Genomic DNA, 21,733 nt, shown 5'->3' on the forward strand with positions numbered 1-21,733 from the left:
TCTCTCCAGGGTGGCTGTGGGGATCAGGGAGACGGTGGCCATAGGGATGCTGTTTGTTAACTGCAGATGTGGCTGTAGGAGCACTTTTTGCAGCACCAACGTGAGTTCAGACTCTTCAGGGTATTTGGCTTTGGGTCTGTGGTGAGGTGTGACATGGGATACCAGGTTTGATGCCTGCTCAACTCGTCTTGCTAACACATGAAACATTTGGCAAGTCATGATCCTGCCCAGGAAAAGACTGATCTGGGAGAGCTTCTTCAAGGCAGCCTGGCTTTGACACAGTCAGGCATGACTGAGATAAAACCCATATGATGAAGTGGAGGGTATCTGGGTAAGAGCTGCAGTGTGGGCAGAGGTTTAGTGTGGATCTCACTGGGTAGAGCTGGGACAAAGCCACTGGCCAAGCAGGGAACAGAGACAGAATGAGGAAAGAGCTCATGGGAGGGTGGGGCATGGGGTGGAGGCACAAAGTCAAGAGAAGAGTATGACTTGTTGGGGCTTAATGCAGCAGGCAGTGGGAACCATGGAAGGCTCTTAGGTGGAGAAATGGCAGCTGAGCATTGCTTGAGCAAGCCCTGTCTCCATGAGCAGCATGGATGGTCCTCTGAGCATGAGTGTGAGAGCTGGTGCAAATGCCTCTGTGTGGGTAAGCTTCTGTGTTGTGTGACTCTGCCCATGTGTGTGCTTCAGTGTGCAGTGGCTGCCCCAGATCTGTGCTGCATACCAGCCAGTGAGGTGCTAGGCACTGGGAGGTGGCAGAGGAAGGAGGTATATCTTTGTTGTGAGCATGTGTGTGCTGTGTACATGCCAGCAGTGGAGCCTCATAGCATGTGTGGCACACCCGGCATGTCGTGTGTGTCCCTAGACCTTTACAGGCCTGCCCCCCACCCATTCGTGAGCTGCCATGTTGATTTGATGCTGTCAACAAGTCACTATCAGTGGCTGAGGGCATCGGCCGCTGGTAGGTACATGCCTACGCCATACTGCATGAATAGTGTTCCCGCCCACTGCACCAGCTCACAGGCACCTGGGACCTCAGATCCCTGCCCACCACTCTGGAGCTGCAGATTTGCTCTTTCTCTTTCTGTCCCCATGCTGTGGCTCTCACCTCCCTTCCTGTGAGCCAGGACTCCTTCCTGCCCATGGCCTCCATGGCTGACCTGGGCTCTTAGGGTGGCTCATGCCCAAGCTGTGAACATGGATTGCTCTCTGGGGCCTCAGGGGCAGAAGCTCATGGTTTATGGTGTAGGGGCTGGGAGCTTGGAGTATTGTGGGAGACTCTGAGGCAACCAGAGGTCTAGAGGCATCATCCTGGGCACGCCATACCTGTCGTAAGTCTGAGTCATGCCAGGGCAGGGCATCCAGCTCCCCAGCCTGGGGGAGTGCTGAGAGCGAATCACTGCAGAGCGGTGATAGTCAGGTCCCACCTCCTCTGTCTGTGCGACGTCAGTGGTGACCTAGGATAAGAGCTTAAGAGTCCCATACACATGGTCATCCCAACACACCTCACAGGCAGGAAGGGACACCTCCTCCCACAGGTACCATCATAGCTGCTAGAGTGTGACTGAGGCGGGTCCCTGGCCCCATTGAAGCATTACACCTAGCCAGCAGGCTCTTACACACCTGTAGCCCAGTTGCCCTGGGGGTCACCTGCTATTCCAGCCAGCGGGGACCACAGTGCCTGTCCAGCCCAGCCCAGGCACTCTGCCCTAGCAAGCCCTCCTGCCTCTCCTGCTCTTCTGCTTTCCCAGCAGGGAGGCCCAGCCTCACCTATGAAACCTGCATGCCCTGCCCACAACCAGTTGAGGCTCCCGTCTTGAACCTAAGTCTATGGCCAGTGGCATCCAGCTACCCTCCTGCCTTCCCCAGGCTCCTTGAGAGGACCCTGGTCTTTCTGACAGAGGGACACTCTGGCACTCCTCAGCCATCATCCCTTATAAGCTTCACCATTTTGGTTCAAGCAATTGTTCATATCAGGCCAGTTGGCTGTTGAGCTCCCCAAACAAGAGGCCTAGGCCCGGTGGAGTTGGAAGACAGGGGTGACAGAAGAGGCTTGAGGGGGCTGAGCATTGGTGTTTGTTTTTTCACCTGGGTGCCTGGGAAGACTGGCCGATGTGTGGGCTGGGGAGGGCTGCCACAGCCCAGGCTTCCTGTGAAGCTCAGCTCCTCCTCCATCTTCCTCCCTTTCCCTTCAGCCCGTTTCCAGGGAACGCTTTGCCACACCTGCACCTCACGGCCTCCCTCCCTGGCCACTCAGAGCTCCTGTGTATGGTCTCTGCACTTGCCTCCTGTCTGCTTGCTTGCCTCTCTCCTATTTTCTCTCTGCTTCTCTCAACTGCCAGCTGATTGGGTCAGTGATCCGCCCATCCTGAGCCCCCATCCACACTTTGACCTCTAAACAGATCCTCTCTTCTCAGGGTACTCCCTTTCGGCCTGCTGGGTGGATGTCCTGTGACTTGACAGTGGCTCCCCAGCCCCAAAGCCAGCCCTTCATGTGTGACTTAGTCTGTTGTAGTGCTGAGCTGACACACATCCAGGTATGATGCATTGCTGAGAAAACTTGTTGGCCCTCTGTGTGGTGGCACTTTGCTACTGTTCTATAAATATCTATAAATACTCTGTGGAGTAGCCCTGCCCTGTTCTATTAATATCTACTCTCTATAAATACTCTGTGATGCAGCCCTGCCCTGTTCATCCGTATCTATAAATGTCTCTGTGTGGAGTGCGCCCTGCCCTGTTCCATAAACCATGCTCTGTGTGCCCACCCTGTTCTCATCCATCTCTGTTACCCCTGTTCCTTCATGTCTACTATATAAATACTCTGTGTCACGCCCTGCCACATTTATTAATATCTACCATCCACTCTGTGGTACGCCTGCCTGTTCATTAACCTCTATATAAATACTCTGTGTGCTACTGTTTATTAAACATATAAATACTCTGTGGTATGCTACTGTTCTACTTACTTAAAATATCCATAAATACTCTGTTGAAGGTATGCCTACTTCCTGTTCTATAAAATATACAAATGTCTCTGTGAATTTGCGCCCTACTTTCATTCTATAAGTATCTACAGTATATATTATATTGATGCCCTGCCTGTTCTATAAATATCTCTATAAATACTCTGTGAGTGCAGCCCCTGCCTGTTCTATTAATATCTATAAATGCTCTGTGAGTGCCTGCCCTGTTCTATTAATATACCAATACTCTGTGGTATGCCTGCCTCATTTATGAAATACTCCCTGTCTCTGTGGTATGCCCTGCTATTCTATAAATATCCACCCATGTGGTATGCCCTGCCCTCATTCCCTCAAACCATACCACCTTGTGGCCTCTGTGTGGTGCGCCTGCCCTGTTCTGTAAATGTCTACAAACACTGCAGCCCAGTGCAGCCCTGCCCTGTTCTATAAGTAATCTATATAAATACTCTCTGTGATGCCTGCCCTGTTCACCTGCAATGAACCCTCTATAAATGTCTCTGTGGTATGCTGCAATGTAATATCTATAAATACTCATATATATATATGAGCAAGCATGGGGGTGCATGGGGGTGCTGTGCAGGCAGCCGTGTGGCCTGACAGTCTCTATCAGTCCTGCCATCCCTCAGCTGAGAATCAAACTCATTTCTGGATGGCGGGGAATGTGTCCTCTGCTGGCTGTGTTCTCTGTGGAGCTCAGGGGAGGGAAAAGGCCCAGCCATTTCTAGGGTGCTGTTGGGAGTAGTGAAAAGGCCTTTCCAAGGGACACTTTTCCTGGAAAGCCCCTGGAACTTAGCTGGCTCTTATCCTGTGAAGCAGGCTCTGGCCACTAGGGGGCAGGGCCATGAACTCAGCCTGGAGGAGCCTGTGGGACAGCCAGCACTCTGGAGGGACAGACAGAATAGGCCATCGGGTGCAGACAGGAGAGGGAGGCAAGGGGATGGAACAGAAGACGCCTGGGGTGGATGGAAGTCAGTGGCCTTGGGTGCTGGTGTCTGTCTTCCTGGCCACCGCTAGATTAGGCTTCTGAGCCTGTTGGCTGTCAGGGCTAGGCGCCATAGCAGGCCCCATGAAATTCACCAGGTGTCACCAGACAGCATACAGTTAACAGGCCTGGAAGTCCCCAACAGCCCAGCTGGACATGCTCAGACACTCTGGGGCTTCTCGTTCAGTGGCACAAACTCCAGGACCCAGTGAGGGAAATGGGAACCCACCAGGCTGCGCAGTATGGCTAAATCCATTTATTCCGAAATGAAAAGCAAAATAAACAGGAGTCGCACCACCAAGGAAGGCAGGACCCCATCCCCACCTCCTTCCTCCGTCCTATGGTATCAATAAATAAGTTTCCCAGCTGTAAATAACAATTAGAATCTCCTCCTCATATGCCAGCTGCAGCCTCTGCTACGTATGATACAGGGGGTGGTCCTACCCCCCAGAATATACAAAATGTTACACAGATAGTATATGTACACTGGGGAAGGGGGGCCACCCCAGCAGCCCGTGCCCTCGCCTACTCTACACTTAGCCCCACTGTCCTGCCTCAGCTGCCTCTCTGAATAAGAAGATGGGAGCCCCCTGAGGGAAAAGTTGCTTTGGTGAGAGTAGGGAGGCCATCAGGCCTCCTCCAAACAAACCAGCTCCACCAGCCTCTGGCTCTTCAATAACAAACATCACCGTCCAGAAATTTAAGGACTCAGCCCTGGTCAAGGTGGCAAAGGGTCTGTTTGTCTCCCTCCATTAGACAGGGTCTTGTCTTGCTACCCTAATGGTAAAGGGGTGACTGGGAAGGGGTGGTTGATACATGGTGGGGGTGGAGACTCCAGCCCCACTTCTCCAGGGTTATGCTGACAGGGGCCTGCTTTTATTTTTCTCCCATGACTTTTTAAAAAAAAAATTCCATGACTTCCTTTTCATAACTTTTTAAAACATGTTTCATAAAACATTTTTCTACTTTTTTTCCACAACTTCTTTTGCCACAACTTTTCTACATTTTTCGTCCCAATAACTTTCTCATCCCACTTTTAAAATTCCTGTAACTTCTTTTTAGTTTGTGTCCTTTCAATAAACACACTTGCATAGTTACAATTTTGTAAAAATAAAATCCGATGATCTCATGCCAAGCGTGCCCAGGATTTGCACACTCAATACCTTTAACAACATAGTTTACAAGACACACAAAATTTGAAGGCAAAAACAGCATTTTGCAACAATTTCCTAATTTATTACATTACAGTAACATCACAGTAGCAGTCAATAATGGCACTTTAGACAACAGTCTTTCAGTATTTCCATTATACATTCTGTTGACAGGAATTCATAAATTGGTAAAAGTCATTCTAAGAAAACTTGGCAAATAAAGCTTTGGACTGGAATTGACATCTCTTTCTCTACTTTTCCTTCCCCCAGTTTCTTTGTTTTAAACTACAGTATTCATATTTTAAGATGTTTTAACTTATTTCACAACATTAACATAGCAGTTATATTTTTCAATAGTTATATTATTTTAAAGTGACTCTGTAAGATAAAAGTTTAGAGAAAGTATTATGGATAGGGTTTAGTTACATTTTCACATTTTTCTAAAAATCAGCTTTGGTTTTAGAGCTGATTTTTTTCATTTCTGGAAAACCTATCAGGTTTAATCAGATACTCTAAAAATAATGACCATATATTGCAATCTTTAAATAGGTATTTTGATTCCTTAGTTCCTACAGAAATTCATATTTATTCAGTTGAACTCACATTTTAAAATTCTATATTTCTGATGAACTCTAACCTTCTAATGTTGTCTTCTAAGCAAATTGAAAGCTGTCTTATACTGAATAAGAAAGAGAACAAATAGTTGGCTGAATGAGGTATCGCAAGAGACTGTATGCACTTTGAAGACTTAAGTTATTGTCATAGGATTTCCATTCTTTCTAGCTTTTTCGGAAACATAGGACAAAATATCTACACAAAGAGTGGTATTTTGGTTAATACAGTACATTTCTTTTCCAGACTGACATTCAGCTTCAACATGCCAGTGTGTGATTTCACCCATAGGTACCTGATGAGCACATTATTGTCAGATTGGTTACAGATGCTAAACGTGATCTGAAGGACATTCCTAGTCATTTATATTTATCAGGGCAAAAGTGAAGTGATTTGAACTATGAAAATTCCTTGAAATAATTTTTCAATGTATTAGGTAAGCCCAGTTTCAGAATGATAAAGAAAAACTGTTAGACCAAAGAAGGTGGCTAATTAACAGTGGTAAGATTTCTAGCCCGAGGGTTTAAAATGGACTTAAAGTAACTGTCTTTCAAGTGAACTCAAATAATGCAAAAGCGGCAAGTTCACAAAATAGAAGGCAAGAACAGGACCTTAAGTCCATTTTAAATACTCAGGCTAGAAATCATACCACTGTTAATTAGACACATTATTTGGTCTAACAGTTTTTCTTTATCATTCTGAAACTGGGTTTATCTAATACATTGATAAATTCATACAATTTGGAAGAGTCAGTTGAAGTCACAAGGACCCAATATATGCACTCTTTCAGTGAATGCAGGCAAATCTGTTATTCCATCTGTAAAATCATATTATTGCTCTCCTGTTAATGTCATATTTATAAAAGTATCATGAGGATGTCAAATGCTAAAAATGGAGATGATCTAGTGACTAGAAATGCCCACCCCAGGGAGCGCACACACATCTCTCCCTACATCCTAATAATGTGACATATTTTCCAACATAGACATTAAACTTCATGAAGTTTTAGCTGTTGATTCTTTCCCAAGCATCATAAAGTTACAATTTAGGCAATGTATGACTGAAATAATTCATTCATCATGTATAGGCACATGAACATAAATATGGCAAAAAATACGCCTCTAAGTGATACCAAGAGGTATAAAAACATATTTCACTCTTCGTAAAGAACTTTGTGAGGAAATATAACTCTGTGATTGTATAGACACTTTTCCTCATAATACTTTGACTCACAAACAGTACATTGTTCTGCAGTCTGTAAACATTTTAAGTTGCATAAACTTCTCCTTGATTTTCAAATATAATACTGTCTACTAAATCTCCTTTTTGTTTCAACTAAGTACTGTCACATATATTAGTTTATGATAATGTTTGTTATTTTTAAAGTATTTTCCATTCAAGGACAAGAAGTAAATTCCTATTTCAGAGTAACCAATGTGGTTGAAGAATAGGTATTAGCCAGAGAGGACTAGATGGTAAAATCAGTCTTCTAGCCTCAAAGAAGCTCCATGAACATAGAGGGATGCCAGGTGTCACACAGCTTTCCTTCACTCGAATCCATTCTTGACTAGAGCCTGTATGCCTGTTCCAGGGACATTTAAACTCTGAAAGGGTTTCTTATGATCTTTACTAAATACATTAAGAAGAATGCCAAGCAGTGCCCTTTTGTGTACTGGGACATGTAGTCATGTGATTAAAACAGGTAGCATGAACTCTGACTTTAAAATGTATTGTAGATATAAATGCTCTAGGCTGGAAAAGGTTTTCCACATCCACAGTCAATGATGGGAGCCTTTCATTCCTCAGAAAGAATACCTTTTTTTTAGGTCATCGAGAAAGAGTCCAACTGCTGCAGCTCATGATGCAATATCTTCATGAGCCCAGAGCACATACAAATCCTAAGGGAACTACCATAGTACCGCGCTCATTCCTGGCACCAGAACAAATGAAACACACTCTATCCTGCACACACCTGCCAGAGCAGGCCACTTTCCTCTTCTGTGAGATTTAAAAAGCTCCCCAAAATGTTATCACTCCCATCCCCAATACACAGAAAATAGGGGAAAATCTGTTTCCAGTTCTCGGCCTTTAAACAACTCTAAATGTCAGTACTCACAGTGGCATATTACAAAGTAAGAAACAGTGCGCACTTGAGGGCAAACCACATATTGAGCTAATGAAGAGCTCACTGTGATTAGGATTCGATCAAACATAATAGCAGAACATAAGCAAATTTTATCTGAATTCTGTAATGAGTATACATGCTGCAATAACATTTAAAAAGCAGGGCAGCCTATTCCAAACCAGCAAGAATAGTTTTGTGCAAATAGTGGGTCTTTGTGTGTTTGAACTCCCACCATGTAAAGGCAAACTCGATATGCGAGCTAATGACCTACAATTATCAAATTAAAAACAAAAATGTTGAAGGATGCCAGAGTGAACATCAGGGAGAGAGCCACTCTCCCTTAACTTTCTACAAATAAATTTAAACTGTAAATTAGAAACATAAATAAACATGAGGAGCTCTAACATTCAAATGAAGTAAATGAATTGTGTAGGAGATTAACCCCATAACTTTTGGTTGTTGTTTTTTCAATTTCTTGACCAGCTCTTAGATGACGATGATGTTTATCTCTCTGTTCTCGGCTGCCCGGTAAAAGAATGGGACGCAGGGTTTGCTGGCCAAGCCTGGGTGCTCCTGGGTGTCCTGCATTACAGGAAGCAGCTGCACGATCTTCTTGCAGTGGGGTTGTCATGGGGAGAACCCTCCCTGGCCTCTCCCGGTGCAGGCTTCACACTGTCCACCACGCTCACCTCATAAAAATCTTTGGAGAGAGGCAGATGGGGGTCTGAGTGCAGTGTGAGCCTCCCCTGCTCCTGCCTGTCCACCCCGCCTCAGGGCTCCACTCACCAGGCTGCTCCTCGGCAGCCCCAAGCTCCTGGGGGGCTGGGGCCCCTGGAGCAGGCTCATCAGCAGGGTTCTGGGCAGCAGGGAGGAATTTGTCATGTCCCTCATGGTCACCCACAAGTGTCAACAGCAGCTTCTGCAGCTGCAGTAGATTCACCTGAATGGAGGGGTCCTCATCTGCCACTCTGGATCCAGCGCCAGTGCCCATGCTGACCCCCACCCCCGCAAAGATGTTGCATGCCCTACCTTCATTTCCTCCTCGTTCTGGTCCAGCCTGATGATATCCTCCATCTCCTGGTGCCGCGTGTTTGGCACTGCCCCTTGGCTCCCATATACGGTGATGTACTCTCCTGCAAGAGGACAGGGCTCAGACACTGGGGCCCCTCCAATGGCCCTGCAGCTCCCTGTGCCCATGCCGTGGCCTCCCGCTCACTCATGCCGTCTGTTGCTCCAGAGAGCTGGATGAATCCAAGCTTTAGGTTCTCCACCTGCTCCATCCTGTCCACCTTCTCCTTTCGGAGGTCCATAAAGCCACTCTGGAGCCAAAATAATCTGGTCATATCTCGGGAGTGACCTGTCCTGCCCTGCCCCCACTTTTCTTGGCCCATGCCAGGACTCACTCACCTTCACCTTCTCCATGGCCTCCCTCAGGGCCCGGTAGCTCTCCCCACACACAAACTCAAACACAGTCCCTGGGGCTGGGGCCTCTGCCTCTGGCTCCTTCCAGGCCGAGGCCACCAGGTGAGCCAGGGGCAGGCAGCACAGCCTTCACACCTTCCGCTGCCCACATAGCCGTGCCTGCTCCTCCTGGAAACTGGCTCCAGCGGAGTTGAAAAATGCCACTTGAAGGCAAGAGGTGAGTATTCTTGTAGGGGCATACACAGAACAAATGGGGCAGGGAGGTGGAGCACAGCCCTTTCCCTTGGGGCCTCAGAGAGTGCACCTGTTGGTCACAGGTGAAGTGGTGTCTGACCACTGGCTCCCAGAAGGGGTGAAGGTCCAGAGAAATCAGAAGGTGGGGAAACCAAGAGCATAAGGGGGCCTGGGAGGGACCACGGAGGAAGGTGGCAAAGTGGGGCAGGGAAAGTCAGATTCACCGTGGCTTCCTGGCTCTCCAGGTCCTCTGGGATGCTCGGCATAGGCCGAGGCACCCCCTCCTCCTCACTGTCCAGATGACCTCCTCCATCTCCTGTGGGGAGGTAGCCAGAGGGGTCCTCAGACAACCCAACAAGGGAAGCACTGTGGGCCCACCTCTGTCCCCACCCTCACTGTGTAACCCTGAAACAGCCCCTCCCCAGAGGGGAATGAGCTGCTGTTCTTTATTTTTCCTTTTAAGAACCGAGATCTTGCTATATTGCCCAGGCACAGTCCCACTACCGGTCGGTGTGGGAGTTCTGAACTGCTCCCTTTCTGATCTGGGCCAGTTCACTCATCCTTAGGCAACCCGGTGGCCCCCTGCTCCCAGTAGGTCACCAGATTGATGCCGAACTTAGTGCAGACACCCGGTTGGCAAAATGACCAGATGTTCTAAAGGTCTCTTCCAGCTCCTTGATCCTATGCTGCTGACAGTCCCCCCTTCCTCCTGGGGCTCTCTCCTCTTCCCCTGAGTGGTCTCCTGTACCTTGTCCAGGGAGAGCCATGAGGCTCAACTGGGTCTTTAGCTGTTGGTTCCACTGGCTGGCAGCTTCCAGGTGCTCCTAACGGGACGGGAAACAGAGTGAGAAGGCACAGAGGTTGCCAGGTCGTCCCCCTCGGGGGCCCTGTCCTCAGCAACTCACTCCCCTGGGTCTCCTGCAACTTTTGGCAGGCCATCTCAGCCACCGCTTTGCCCCGAGTTTCCTGCTGCTGCAGCTGGTCCATGAGCTGGGTCTGCAGTGGTAACTGCCTGTGCAGCGCCTCCTTCTCAGAGGTCAGCTGCTGATAGGTGGCCACGTACTGCTGCGGGTGACCCAGGTACTAGTCTCACTGCTGCGCAGACTCTGAGACTCTTGGCTCTTCAGCTCCACCTGCTGGAAGAACCTGGGCAGGAGAGCACGTGGTGGCTGGCTTCCAGATTCTGGGCCCATTAATAGGGTAGTGAGGGCACTGTGGGGGCTCTGTCACCTGCCCAGGCCCCTGGCCTCTTGCTCCAGGCCTTAGAGACTTGCCTAGAACCCCATGCCTCCTTCCCCAGCCTCAAATCTCATGTCTTCTTCCCACCATTTAAACTGTAGGCCACAGACTGGTAGAAAAGCAGAGGGAGCCAACCACCATCTGCTAAGTGTGCTACAAGCCTAATGCTTTCCATGTGTTCTCTCATTTAATCCTCAGCACCTCTGCAAAGAAAATGCTAACTTCCTTTTGAAGCTAAAGAAACAGAGACTTAGAGATGAAAAGTAGCCCAATGGTGACCAGTGGGACTGAGGCCAGAATCCAGTTTGAATCTAAGGAGGCTTTTTTGTTTTGTTTTGAGACAGAGCGTCACTCTGTGGCCCAGGCTGGAGTGCAGTGGTGCAATCTCAGCTCACTGCAATCTCCACCTCCCGGGCTCAAGTGATTCTCATGCCTCAGCCTCCTGAGTAGCTGGGATTACAGGCATGTGCCACCATCCCTGGCTAATTTTTTGTAGTTGTAATTTTAGTAGAGATGAGGTTTTGCCATGTTGGCCAGGCTGGTCTCAAACTCCTGACTTCAAGTGATTCTCCTGCCTCAGCCTCCCAAAGTACTGGGATTACAGGGATGAGCCACCATGCCCAGCATAAGAAGCCTCTTATACCACTGTCTCTTCCCCTGTGATTGGGGAAATCCATGCCTCTAGCTCGGATGATGATGTCCAGACCTGGGAGGAGCCCAGGGCTACCCACCTCTAAAAGTCAGAGGGCAAGAGGCAACAAACAGACACAGGGCTGCCCTGGAGCATGCTAAGGTCACTTGCCCCACAGTTGGAGCTGCCTTTGGCCTGGCACCTCTCCTCCCCAGAGGCTGGTACCTGTCTCCCAGCCCTTCTTGGATGGGGCAGAGGTTACCATCTCCTTCACCTTGCTCAGCTTCTCCTGCAGCTCCTTTACTTGCTACTCCAACTGCAGTGTGCTCTTGTTCTCATGTTCTGTACAGAAAGAAGCAATCAGTGGCCATCCACTGCAGCTGGAGACCCCAGAACTTGGTGTCTCCCTCCCACATCACTCGGAAGGGTGGAGGCAGGTTAGAAAAATCATCCCCTCCCCCACAGCCATCAGAGCAGGGCCTGATGAGCTCTGGCTCACAGGTGCCTTTAGCAGTACCATGCCATGTGAGGGCTACACTGCCTCATTTTACAGGTGGGGAAACAAAGGCCTGGAGGGCTAGGGATGAGGGCAGGCTCCCCAGGTGGGGCAACCTACCAGCTCCTTGAAGCCACACTGTGGCTCAGCCAGCTGCTTGTCGAGCTTGTGGTTCTGGGAGAGTGCGAGCCTCTCCTGCATTCGCAGCCTCTCCTCCTGCTTTCGTAGCCTCTCCTCCTTCTCCCACAGCCTCTCCTCCTGCTTTCGCAGCTTCTCCTCCTCCTTTCGCAGCCTCTCCTCCTGCTTTTGCAGCCTCTCCTGCTGCTCCCGAAGCCTCTCCTTTTGCTCCTTGCTCAGGAGACACAAGGCCTGATTGTTTTCCACCTGGGATTGGAGTTTTCCGCCAAACTCTCCACCTCCTTCTGCAGGTGTTTGGCCTCATCTTGTAGCTGCTCCACCTCAGAGGACCCTGCTGGGGGCGCTGGGGATGGGGGCTCAGCTGAGAAAGGAAGCAGACAATGAGGGCCTCTGGATTCCCCAATCCCCGCCTCTCAAAAAAACCAACCCTACTCTTGACGGACAGCTCCTCTCAGGCTTCCCAAACTTGGCCTCACTGCTGATGATTCCTCACACCCAATGGAAGCCAATTTCCCAGCCATGTCAGATAGAGAGCACTGTGGGTGGCTGACAATGGGCACTCCTCCCTCTTTGCTGATGGGGACCCTGAGGCTCATGGAGATGACAAGACTTGCTGACTCCTGGCACAGACCTCTTTCCCTCTGCCTCAAAGCCCTTCCATCTACCCACCTCCCTGGGGCATCCTAAGCCACCCCACAGCCCTCTGATGCCAGTCCTGCTGCCAGGTCACACCAGCCCCATCTTACCCATCTGGGGTTTGATTTCGGACAAGCTCCTCTCCAGCTCCTGTATCCGATGTATGTCACGCTTCTTCTCCTCCTTCAATGTGTGAGCCTGCCCAAAGCACAGGGGGAAAGGGTCCTGGAGAGAGGGGCTGGTGACTGGACAGGCTACCATCTCCCTCTCTGCTCCCACCTCCACAAAGCCCAGACCCATGACCACCTCTGGCTGTACTAGTCCCATGTTACAGATGCCCAGAAAGACCCAGTGACCCATGTAAGGTGGGGGCTGAAGGCTCAGGTCTCACCTCCACCGACATTTTCCGCATCCTCTCCTGCCACCGGGCCCTCTCTCCTTTTATATGTTGAGCATATTCGTCTCTCTCTAGCTGGACTTGTTTAAGTGACTGTCACCTGCAAGAATGGGCCCAGAAGTGAGGAAGGGCTGTCACTGGTCCTCACCTGCTCCTGGTCACCTGGGGTCATCTTCCTTCCACATCCCTCCCTCTGCAAAGCCTCACTGTCACATGTGCGTTCAGCAGCGCCCGCTCCTTTCTGGTCTGCTGTAACTGCCGCTGGAGGACTGCTTCACTGCGGCTCGAGGACTGGATGGTGAAGAGTGAGAAGTTTTGATGTGGGGAGCCCGGGCAGTGCCCCTTAAAGGGCCAGGGCTAGGCTCAATGTACAACTTGATCAGTAAAGATCAAGGCATTTCCAAGCCCATGGCCTGGTTTTTAAAAGAACTCAGTAAACTTGGAAGGGACAGGGAAAGAGATTGAATTATAGCTGGCTAACGGAGGCCCAGAGAGATCAGATAGTATTGCTAGTGTTATTACTACCACTGTTTGAACCTTTATGGAGTGCTTCACCAGGTACCATGCTAACAATCCTATTTAATCCTCACAACCACCATATGAGAGAGTTACTAGGATTACCTCTATTGTGTACATGAAAAACATGCAGTATTTGAGGTTAAGTGCTTGTCTAAGATCACTGAGACAGAGCTGGGATTTGAACATCCAGGTATACCCAATTCTCTAAGCCCATTTTTCTTGTTGTGGGTGGGGGCACAGGTAGGAAGTGGGAAATTAATCTTTTGTTCGCTTTTTGGAAAGAGGATACATTCGCATAGTTCAAAACTCAGAAGGTACAGAAGGGAAGTGTCTCCCAGCAACCCTGTTACTCTCTCCTGAGTTTTTTAATGAATGCTTACACTTACAGACATGTTTTATGTATATTATCATAGTACATACACACACACAGACACACACACACAAATACACACACACACACACCCCTCTCCTCTCTCTACAGAAATGGTGACATACTAAAGGTACTCTTCTGTACCTTCACAGTACAAGTATCCAATACCCCACCTAGGACTTGGCCAAGGCTACAGCCAGGTAAGGGCAGGGCAGGCACTTGGCCTCCGAGTTCTGCATCCAGTGTTCACTCCCCACAGTGCCCCCAACTCACCCACAGCAGCTGACTCAGCCCCAGGCTGCCTCTAACAACCACACACAAAAGCAGCGAGAAATGAGCATGCTGCCTTCTGGGCAGGACACTGCATCCTGCAGAAGGGACCTTTAGGCTCACTCCTCCATCTGGGAAGCCAGGCTGCCAGGGGACGGGGCAGCTGGTTGGACTCACCCTGTCCTCTTCCCGCTGCTGTGTACGCACAGCAGAGAGAGCCCGCTCCAATTCTTGAATACGCTGTAAGGAGGATTGCAGGCGGCCGGCCAGATCCTTGGACTCTTCTGTAATGACAGAGGTTGAGATGGGGCCCAAAGGACTCCCCCTAAAGACCTGTCAAAGTGCCAGGGTAAAGGATGATGGGGTGCCCAGATTCCCACCTTCGAAGTGTCTGGCGGCACGTTTAGTATGGTAAAGGGTGGTCTTCAAGTCTGCCTTTTGTGAGGATGTTGATTGTCTGGAATTGAACGTTTGGGAGAAAAGCCAAGCAAGTGCTAAAAGAGAAGGAAAGAAACATTCTCCGGAGGACAGGAGAAAACTCCCCACCCTCCACTCACCTCTAACTGCTCTGTCTGTGTTTTGTGTATTTCATTGTTTGCTTTCTTTTCCTATAGGTAGAGGAAGACAGAGCTCTTACCCGGGGGAGGCAGAGATGGCACAGCAGGAGACATGCCCCCAGCATGCCACCAATGCCCCAGGACAGGCACACCCATGGGACCAGGTTATCAGGGACCCTGTAGGCATGGGGTGGAATCTGAGGGATGTGCCTTCTTCCCCAGGCTGAGAGTGGGTGAGACAAGACTGGTGCCTCTACATCTGAGTGCCCCCCAAACCCAGCAGTCATGTTGTGTGCAAAGAAATCACGTTACTTCTTCCAGCTGATGTTCCACTTGTTTCGTCTATTGTTTCTGTGGGGAGAGTCAAATTCATGTGACTGAGGGGGGCCCCCTCAACTCTATTCCCCAGATGAGGAAGCAATAGGCAGGGGCCAGGAATGGATTTTAAAGGCAAAGTTCTCAGACCCAGTGGCAACACGAACTGATCAACTCTCCTCAAGCTCCCAAAGACAGAGGATTTGGGTCTTTGTTGGTTTTTGCCCACAGCCACAGAACTCAAAGTCTGAATCTGGATTCTCTCAAAAGGACAGTAACATAAACCTCTAGAGTCGGAGTCTGAGAAAGGCCCACCGTTCTGCCAGTTTGTGATTTAGAAAGATGCGTTCATTCAACAAACATTTATGAGCCAGGTACAGTTCTTCACAGCAGAGATACAGGACAGAAAAGGACAGACAGGAGCCCTTGGCCCTGAGGTTTCCATTCTAGGGGCCTTTAAATCTCGGACTCTCAGAACTAACAGAGACCTTTGATGCTCTACTTCTTCCAGAAACAGGAGCCCAAGGAGGAGAGGTGGCTTGTCCAGACTCAAGGGCAAATTAGGGACTGAGTCAGGACAGAAATATGGGGTCCTTGACAACCAGTCAGACTAGTACTTCCCTGAGAGGTGACAACCCCAGGGCATGTGTGGCAAGGACTGGAGCAGGGGTGTCTGAAGAAGAGAGAGTTGGCAAAGAGGGCAGCGACAGAAGAGCCATGCTGCATGCTCCTTGTTCTGGGGTCCCCCCAGGTGAGGACTGGGTGCTCCAGCTCCCCATTTGCCCTTGGCACCAGAGGCCCTCCGCCCCTTTCTTTAGAGCCCCAAGGGGAAACTAAAGCCCAGGATTGGCAGCGTGGAATCAGGGGACCCCAATGGACTCTTACCAATGATTCTGTGTTTTCATAGAGTTGATTGATGGTTGCGGAGCTTGAGTCCAGGGCTACTGCTTGTTCTTGGTTCTGGCTCTGATGCACATGCAGAGAGGAGGAGTTGGAGGAGGACTGCGGGGAGAGGTAGAGAGAACAATCATTAGGGCTGGGGTGTGTGTGGACTGTCTCAGCTGGTAGAGGGGCACCCAGCTCCCGCTGTGAGAGGAGGTTGGAGGACTGGCCTGTGGGGTCACTGCGCCTCGGCCCAGGGCCTCTTACCTCCAGATCCTTCAGGGTAGCAGATGATGCAGGGGTAATATAAATGAGAAATTAAAAAAGAAAAAAAAAAACTTACATGGGAAACAGTTATGGATATAGAGAAAGTATAAAAACAGCAAGGGACTGGGCATGGTGGCTCATGTATGTAATCCCAGCACTTTGGGAGGCTGAGGCAGGTGGATCACTTGAGATCAGGAGTTCAAGACCAGCCTGGCCAACATGGTGAAACCCCATCTCTACTAAAAATTCAAAGATTAGCCGGATGTGGTGGCAGGTGCCTGTATTCCCAGCTACTCAGGAGGCTAAGGCAAGATAATCGCTTGAACCTGGGAGGGAGAGGTTGTAGTGAGCCGAGATCACACCACTGCACTCCAGTCTGGGTGACAGAGTGAGACCCTGTCTCAAATAAAATAAAATAAAGCCCCAAATCCCACATGTCTGCTCTGTATATTATTCCCAAATTACTTTTAAACTTTAAGGTATGTCTCACCATTTCCAAGATTATAAAAGATGCGGGGAAGGAAAAAACCCAATCAATCAAGCAGGTGAAGAAGCAGACATAAACAGGCTGAAGGTTAATGGCAGCAAAATAAAATAAGCCAGAGGCAAAGTATCCCCCAAACCAGAGAAGCCTCAGGGGCATGCACAGCTGGAGAGAGCAAGCCAGAGAGGGGTCTCGGCACTGCCTCACCTTCCACTTGTGCAATGGGGGAGCGCTACCCCACTGGAATGGTTAAGGTTGGACACCAGCACCTTCAGAATGTCCTGAATCTATAGGAGGTGACAAGGGAAAAACAAGGGCAGGGGGAGAAAGACAGAAGTGGCTTAGAGAGAAGCAAGAAAGTCAGGGTAGGAGGAAGATGTGGGTTCAGGAAAACGAAATGCTGAGGAAGAGCAGAGGAGATTGAAACCATGGCCTGTGCCATTCTTCCAAATGGCCACCTGCTGCCTTGCCAGGGGCAGGAACAAATAGATGGAAAAGTCCCCTGAGCGATGCAGTCAGAGTGGAGTCACCTGACCAATGCAGCTCTTAATACACTCACTGGACCCCTCTCCTCAGGCCCAGGATGTGGGCGATGAATCTGGTAATGCTCCAGACCTCCACCTCCATTAATAAAACCAGACTTCTGAGTAAAGGTTCACTTGAACTAAGGGGGCTCCAGCTAAAAAACAAGTTTGAAAGACACTGATCTTGTCCAGTATCATCTTACAGAGGAGGAAACTGAGGCCCAGGGGAAGAAGTGATTTTTCTGTGGTCACCCAGCAAGCTGGTGGCAAGTTAGATCTTCTCTTACTCCTAGTGCCTGGGGCTTTCCTCACCACACACTGGAGCCCCCTTCGGTGACTCCTAAAGGGACAGCCTGATGGCAAGTGACTGTACTCATTGGCCCAGGTTCCCCTTGAGACTGGGGATGAGGAAAATCAAACAGCAATGACCATTTCCTGGGTGTCCTGGGTGTTTACAGCAGGCCATGTACTAGGGATTAACATAAAAACAATAAGAAATCTCATTTAAACTTCACAAATGGAAGTCAAACCACACTACCCCTATTTTACAGATGTGAAAAGAGAGGCCCAAGGAGCTCAAGCAACTGCCATAAATCAGATCCCTAGCAGATGGAGAGGCAGGATTCAAACCCAGAATTCTTAACCAGTACCCAACAATCTCAACAATTACCCTCTACTGCCCCTTGGGCCCCCTGTCCCCAGGAGACTGGCCAGCCAAGACTCACATCCCCAGGTGAGTGGCAACCACCAGAAGTGGTTGTCTCAGGGCTACTGCCAGTATTTTTCTTTTTCGTCTTCGCTCCTGCCGGAACACCAGGGCTGCTCCTCTGCTGATATTCTTTTAGCTGTGGGAAAGAAGAGCAGTCATACTCATGAGGACTACCAGCCCCTACAGCCACATCCTCCTTTACAGTTTTTGCAAAATACTCTTATACACCATCTGATTTAATGCCACCAACAACTGTACAAGGTGTTGTCACAATCACTTAGTGACTGAGAGGGATTGATATTATGGCTAAAAAAAAAGTCGGGGGGTGGCAATAATGGAACTTAAACTCAGTCTTCTGACTCCAAGCTCTGGGATTTTACCATGAATCAGCAGCTGCCAGGGACCAAAACCAGAGGCAGTGGTAGAAAAGTCAGCATTAAGTAGGCAGGAACTGTACGCTGTGTGGTTTAGTCATACATCCTCACACGTCTGTAAGTGTGAAGAAGTGCACCAGGACCTCTCAAACTTTTATATCAATGTGTCCTCATGGCAGAAGGCAGCTTTTTTGTTAAATCTGGGAATTTATCAGAAAGAGGACAACCAAGTCTCATTTCAGAGAGAAGTCTGGTATACTCTTAGAAACCTATGTGACTGTCATCCCTAAGTACATTAATGTTTTTCCTCTCTCAAGAGAATCAAGGGAAACTGATGCTTTAGAAAGATCTCCCACATTTATCCTGTGGCACTCAAAGTGCCCCAGGTTGAGATGATATGAGGAAGATTCAAGCTGTCAAGTTCAGTTTCCCAAGATCTATTCCACAGAAGATGAGCAAATCTCACTTCAGAGATCACTAACTGAAGGGCAGTGTGGTCCCAGAACCATGGAGAAAGAATATGAGGTGGAGAACTCAGAAAGTAATGTTAAAGTCTCCCTGGAGAGTAGAAGCCTGGGAGAAAACCAACCCAAACCTGTTCTCCCATTGCCGCCCAGAGACACTGTCAACGTTTTGAGCTCATGGGTGAAGTGTAGGCTTTTCACACTGCCAATGTCTATGTGAAGGGAGTAAGGCAGCCTGAAACCTGTTGCCCCTAGGTCCTGTAGTCCCCATTCCCCTTCCAGCTGGAAATTTGTGCTGCAACCAGAGCGTAAGATCAAAGGCCGGTCTTGCAGCAGTAATGACAGTTCCTAGGGGGACTGTGACATCACTACATTCCACTCCTCCTAGGGTAGGGGGAACCACATCAGTGCAATGGCTGAGTCGCTGATCAATGATGGGGGAGGGGGACATAGGACTGGGACCCAGCTCCTTGGAGATTCCAGCCCAAGGAACCGAGGGAGGTTGGGCTTGGGTCAGCAGGAGAGGAGAGCAGAGTCTACAGCAGGGAACCCCAGGAATCACCAGTTCAAAGTCACCCAGGGATGAATGGCAATGGGCGGGTGTTGGGGCTGCAAGACCCAGGTCCTTGGAGAGGTGAGCCCAAAGAACCCAGGGAGGTTGGGCTTGTGGTAGCAGGATGTGAGGGCTGAGTATGGAGTGGGGAGCCCCAGAAGTCACCCACCCAAAGTCACCCTGGAGTGATTGGTGAGGGCAGGGGCTGGGCTGCTTGCTGAAGGAGTGGGACTGACTGCCAGGACTTTGGTGTGGGGAGCCCAGAGGTGCCGGGGTTGGGGGACCCAGCCCAGTGTGCCTCAGGAGTGGTATGGACTCTGGCAGTGGTCTTGTCATTGGAGGGGATCTCTGGCTGGGTTGAGGGGCCAAGACCTGGTTCGTTTTACCTTTTTCTTGGCTGCTCCCAATTTGCTCTGACAAGTTTCTTCTAACATCACAGGGTTGGGAGGGAGGCAGGGTTGGGGCCACATCAGCAAACACTTCCAGTTATCTACCAGATAGCTGTGTGACTGAGCCAGAGGAGGGGTAACCAGGGCCCCACTAGAACACAGAATAGGGGCATGGCCTTAATGCTCCAAGCCCATTGGTCAATGAGAAAGATGAAAGGGAAAGGAGGTGTGGCTAGGCAGCAGTGTGTCCAGAGGAACCTGTGGCATCACAAGGAAAACTGCCTTTGCAACTGCTGTCCCCACCCACTTGTGGAGAGGGGCGGGGCCTGCTTAATCCAGGAGATGGGATGGGCTGCCCATTCCAGGAGAGGGGAGGGGCCAGCTTTTGCTTTAAAACTTTAAAAATAAACTTCAAAAAATATATGTGTTTATTCTTTGTACGTATGTGTATCTCTGTGTGTGTGTCCACATGTTCCTCAGTGCTGTCTTCATTATCCAGCTTCTATGCATGGTCTATGATTTTGGCCTACATTTTTCATCTTCAGATGGAGTACAAGAATTACCAGTATTACCTCAATTGAGACACAAATCCTATAAAAATGGAAAATCCATAGTATGTTTGATGATTAATGAAGCAGACTATATTATCCAACATTCCAATAAGGTAAAATAATCACAAGGATTTCTCTCTGTTGGAAAAACATTTCTCTTATTCTCCTACATTATTAAGATTTTTTTTAAAACAAGAAACATGTCTAATATCTTTAAAAACACAAAGCTTTTGGGCTGGGTGCAGTGGCTCACCTTAGGTCAGGAGTTCAAGACCAGCCTGGCCAAAGTGGTAAAACCCCATCTCTACTAAAAATACAAAAACTACCCAGGTGTGGTGGTGGGTACCTGTAATCCCAGCTACTCGGGAGGCTGAGGCAGGAGAATCACTTGAACCCGGGAGGCGGAGTTTGCACTGAGCCAAGATCAGACCACTGCACTCCAGCCTGGGTGACAGAGCGAAACTCCATCTCCAAAAAAAATAAAATAAAATAAAGAAAAACACAAAATTTTCAATTTAATAAGCACTCAAAGCTCTTTACCAGTTTAAAGCAAATACAAGGCCTCTTTTTCTAGAATCACCTGGCCTCTCTAAGCCTTGCAAATGAAACTGATTTTCTCACTTGATACTTGGCTATGACTTGCAATCATGAAAATCAAGAATTGTGTTATGTCACTGTGTATTGCTACCTGAATTCCACACTATGCTGGGATCAAGGGTTGAATCTTTCATGATTTGCTCCATAATCTCTGAGCTTCTTTTCCCACACCAAACTAAGCTATTTCCTAGAGTTCTACAATTGACAGTTAGTAGACAAGAGTGGTTCTCAGTAATGTAGTCTCTGGACTAGTAGCACCAGCAGAACCTGAGAACTTTTTATAAGTGCAAATTCTCAGGCCCCACCCTGGACCTGGTGAATCAGTAACTCTGGAGTAAGGCTCAGCCATCTGTGCTGCAGTAATCCCTCCGGGTGTTCAAGAACCTCTGGCATATAGTAGGTAGAAAAATGTGTTTCCTTCTGTAGATCCAAAGCCAGGGATACCAAATGTTCTGTCTTGACATGAAAGGATGACATACAACTAAAAGACATAAATCTCTTTCCTACTCCCACCCTCCATCCAATGTGTTTTATTTTTATGAGTTAAATAAGAAAAAAGTGGCAATCAGAGATTCAGTCTAAAAAGTATATTTACAAGTGTCAGTTCTCATCCAGCCTGATCTCATACAATACGATTTACACCCTCTTACCTCTCAAGTTTTAAAAACGTATCTTCACAATGTAAGTCTCAGGCACACTAGCAGTTCTATAATAAAACACCAAGTAGATCAGAATGTCCAAACTTACTAGAGAAGAAGAGTGGAATCGTTGGCTATATTTTCAAATTGCATTCAACAGGAAATGTAAGTTTTGGATTCTTTTCACCTTCATACTTCCAAGTTAATAGAATTAAACCAGAAG

The 21,733-nt window shown here is 48.7% G+C and overlaps 2 pseudogenes; both read right to left on the reverse strand.

The window, feature by feature from the left end:
- Positions 1 to 5,586: 5,586 nt before the first annotated feature.
- On the reverse strand, positions 5,587 to 20,070 carry LOC101010003 (annotated as a pseudogene).
- On the reverse strand, positions 18,087 to 19,713 carry LOC116275788 (annotated as a pseudogene).
- Positions 20,071 to 21,733: the final 1,663 nt, after the last annotated feature.

This window comes from Papio anubis, chromosome 7 (assembly GCF_008728515.1).
Source record: "Papio anubis isolate 15944 chromosome 7, Panubis1.0, whole genome shotgun sequence".
Taxonomy (NCBI): Eukaryota; Metazoa; Chordata; class Mammalia; order Primates; family Cercopithecidae; genus Papio; species Papio anubis.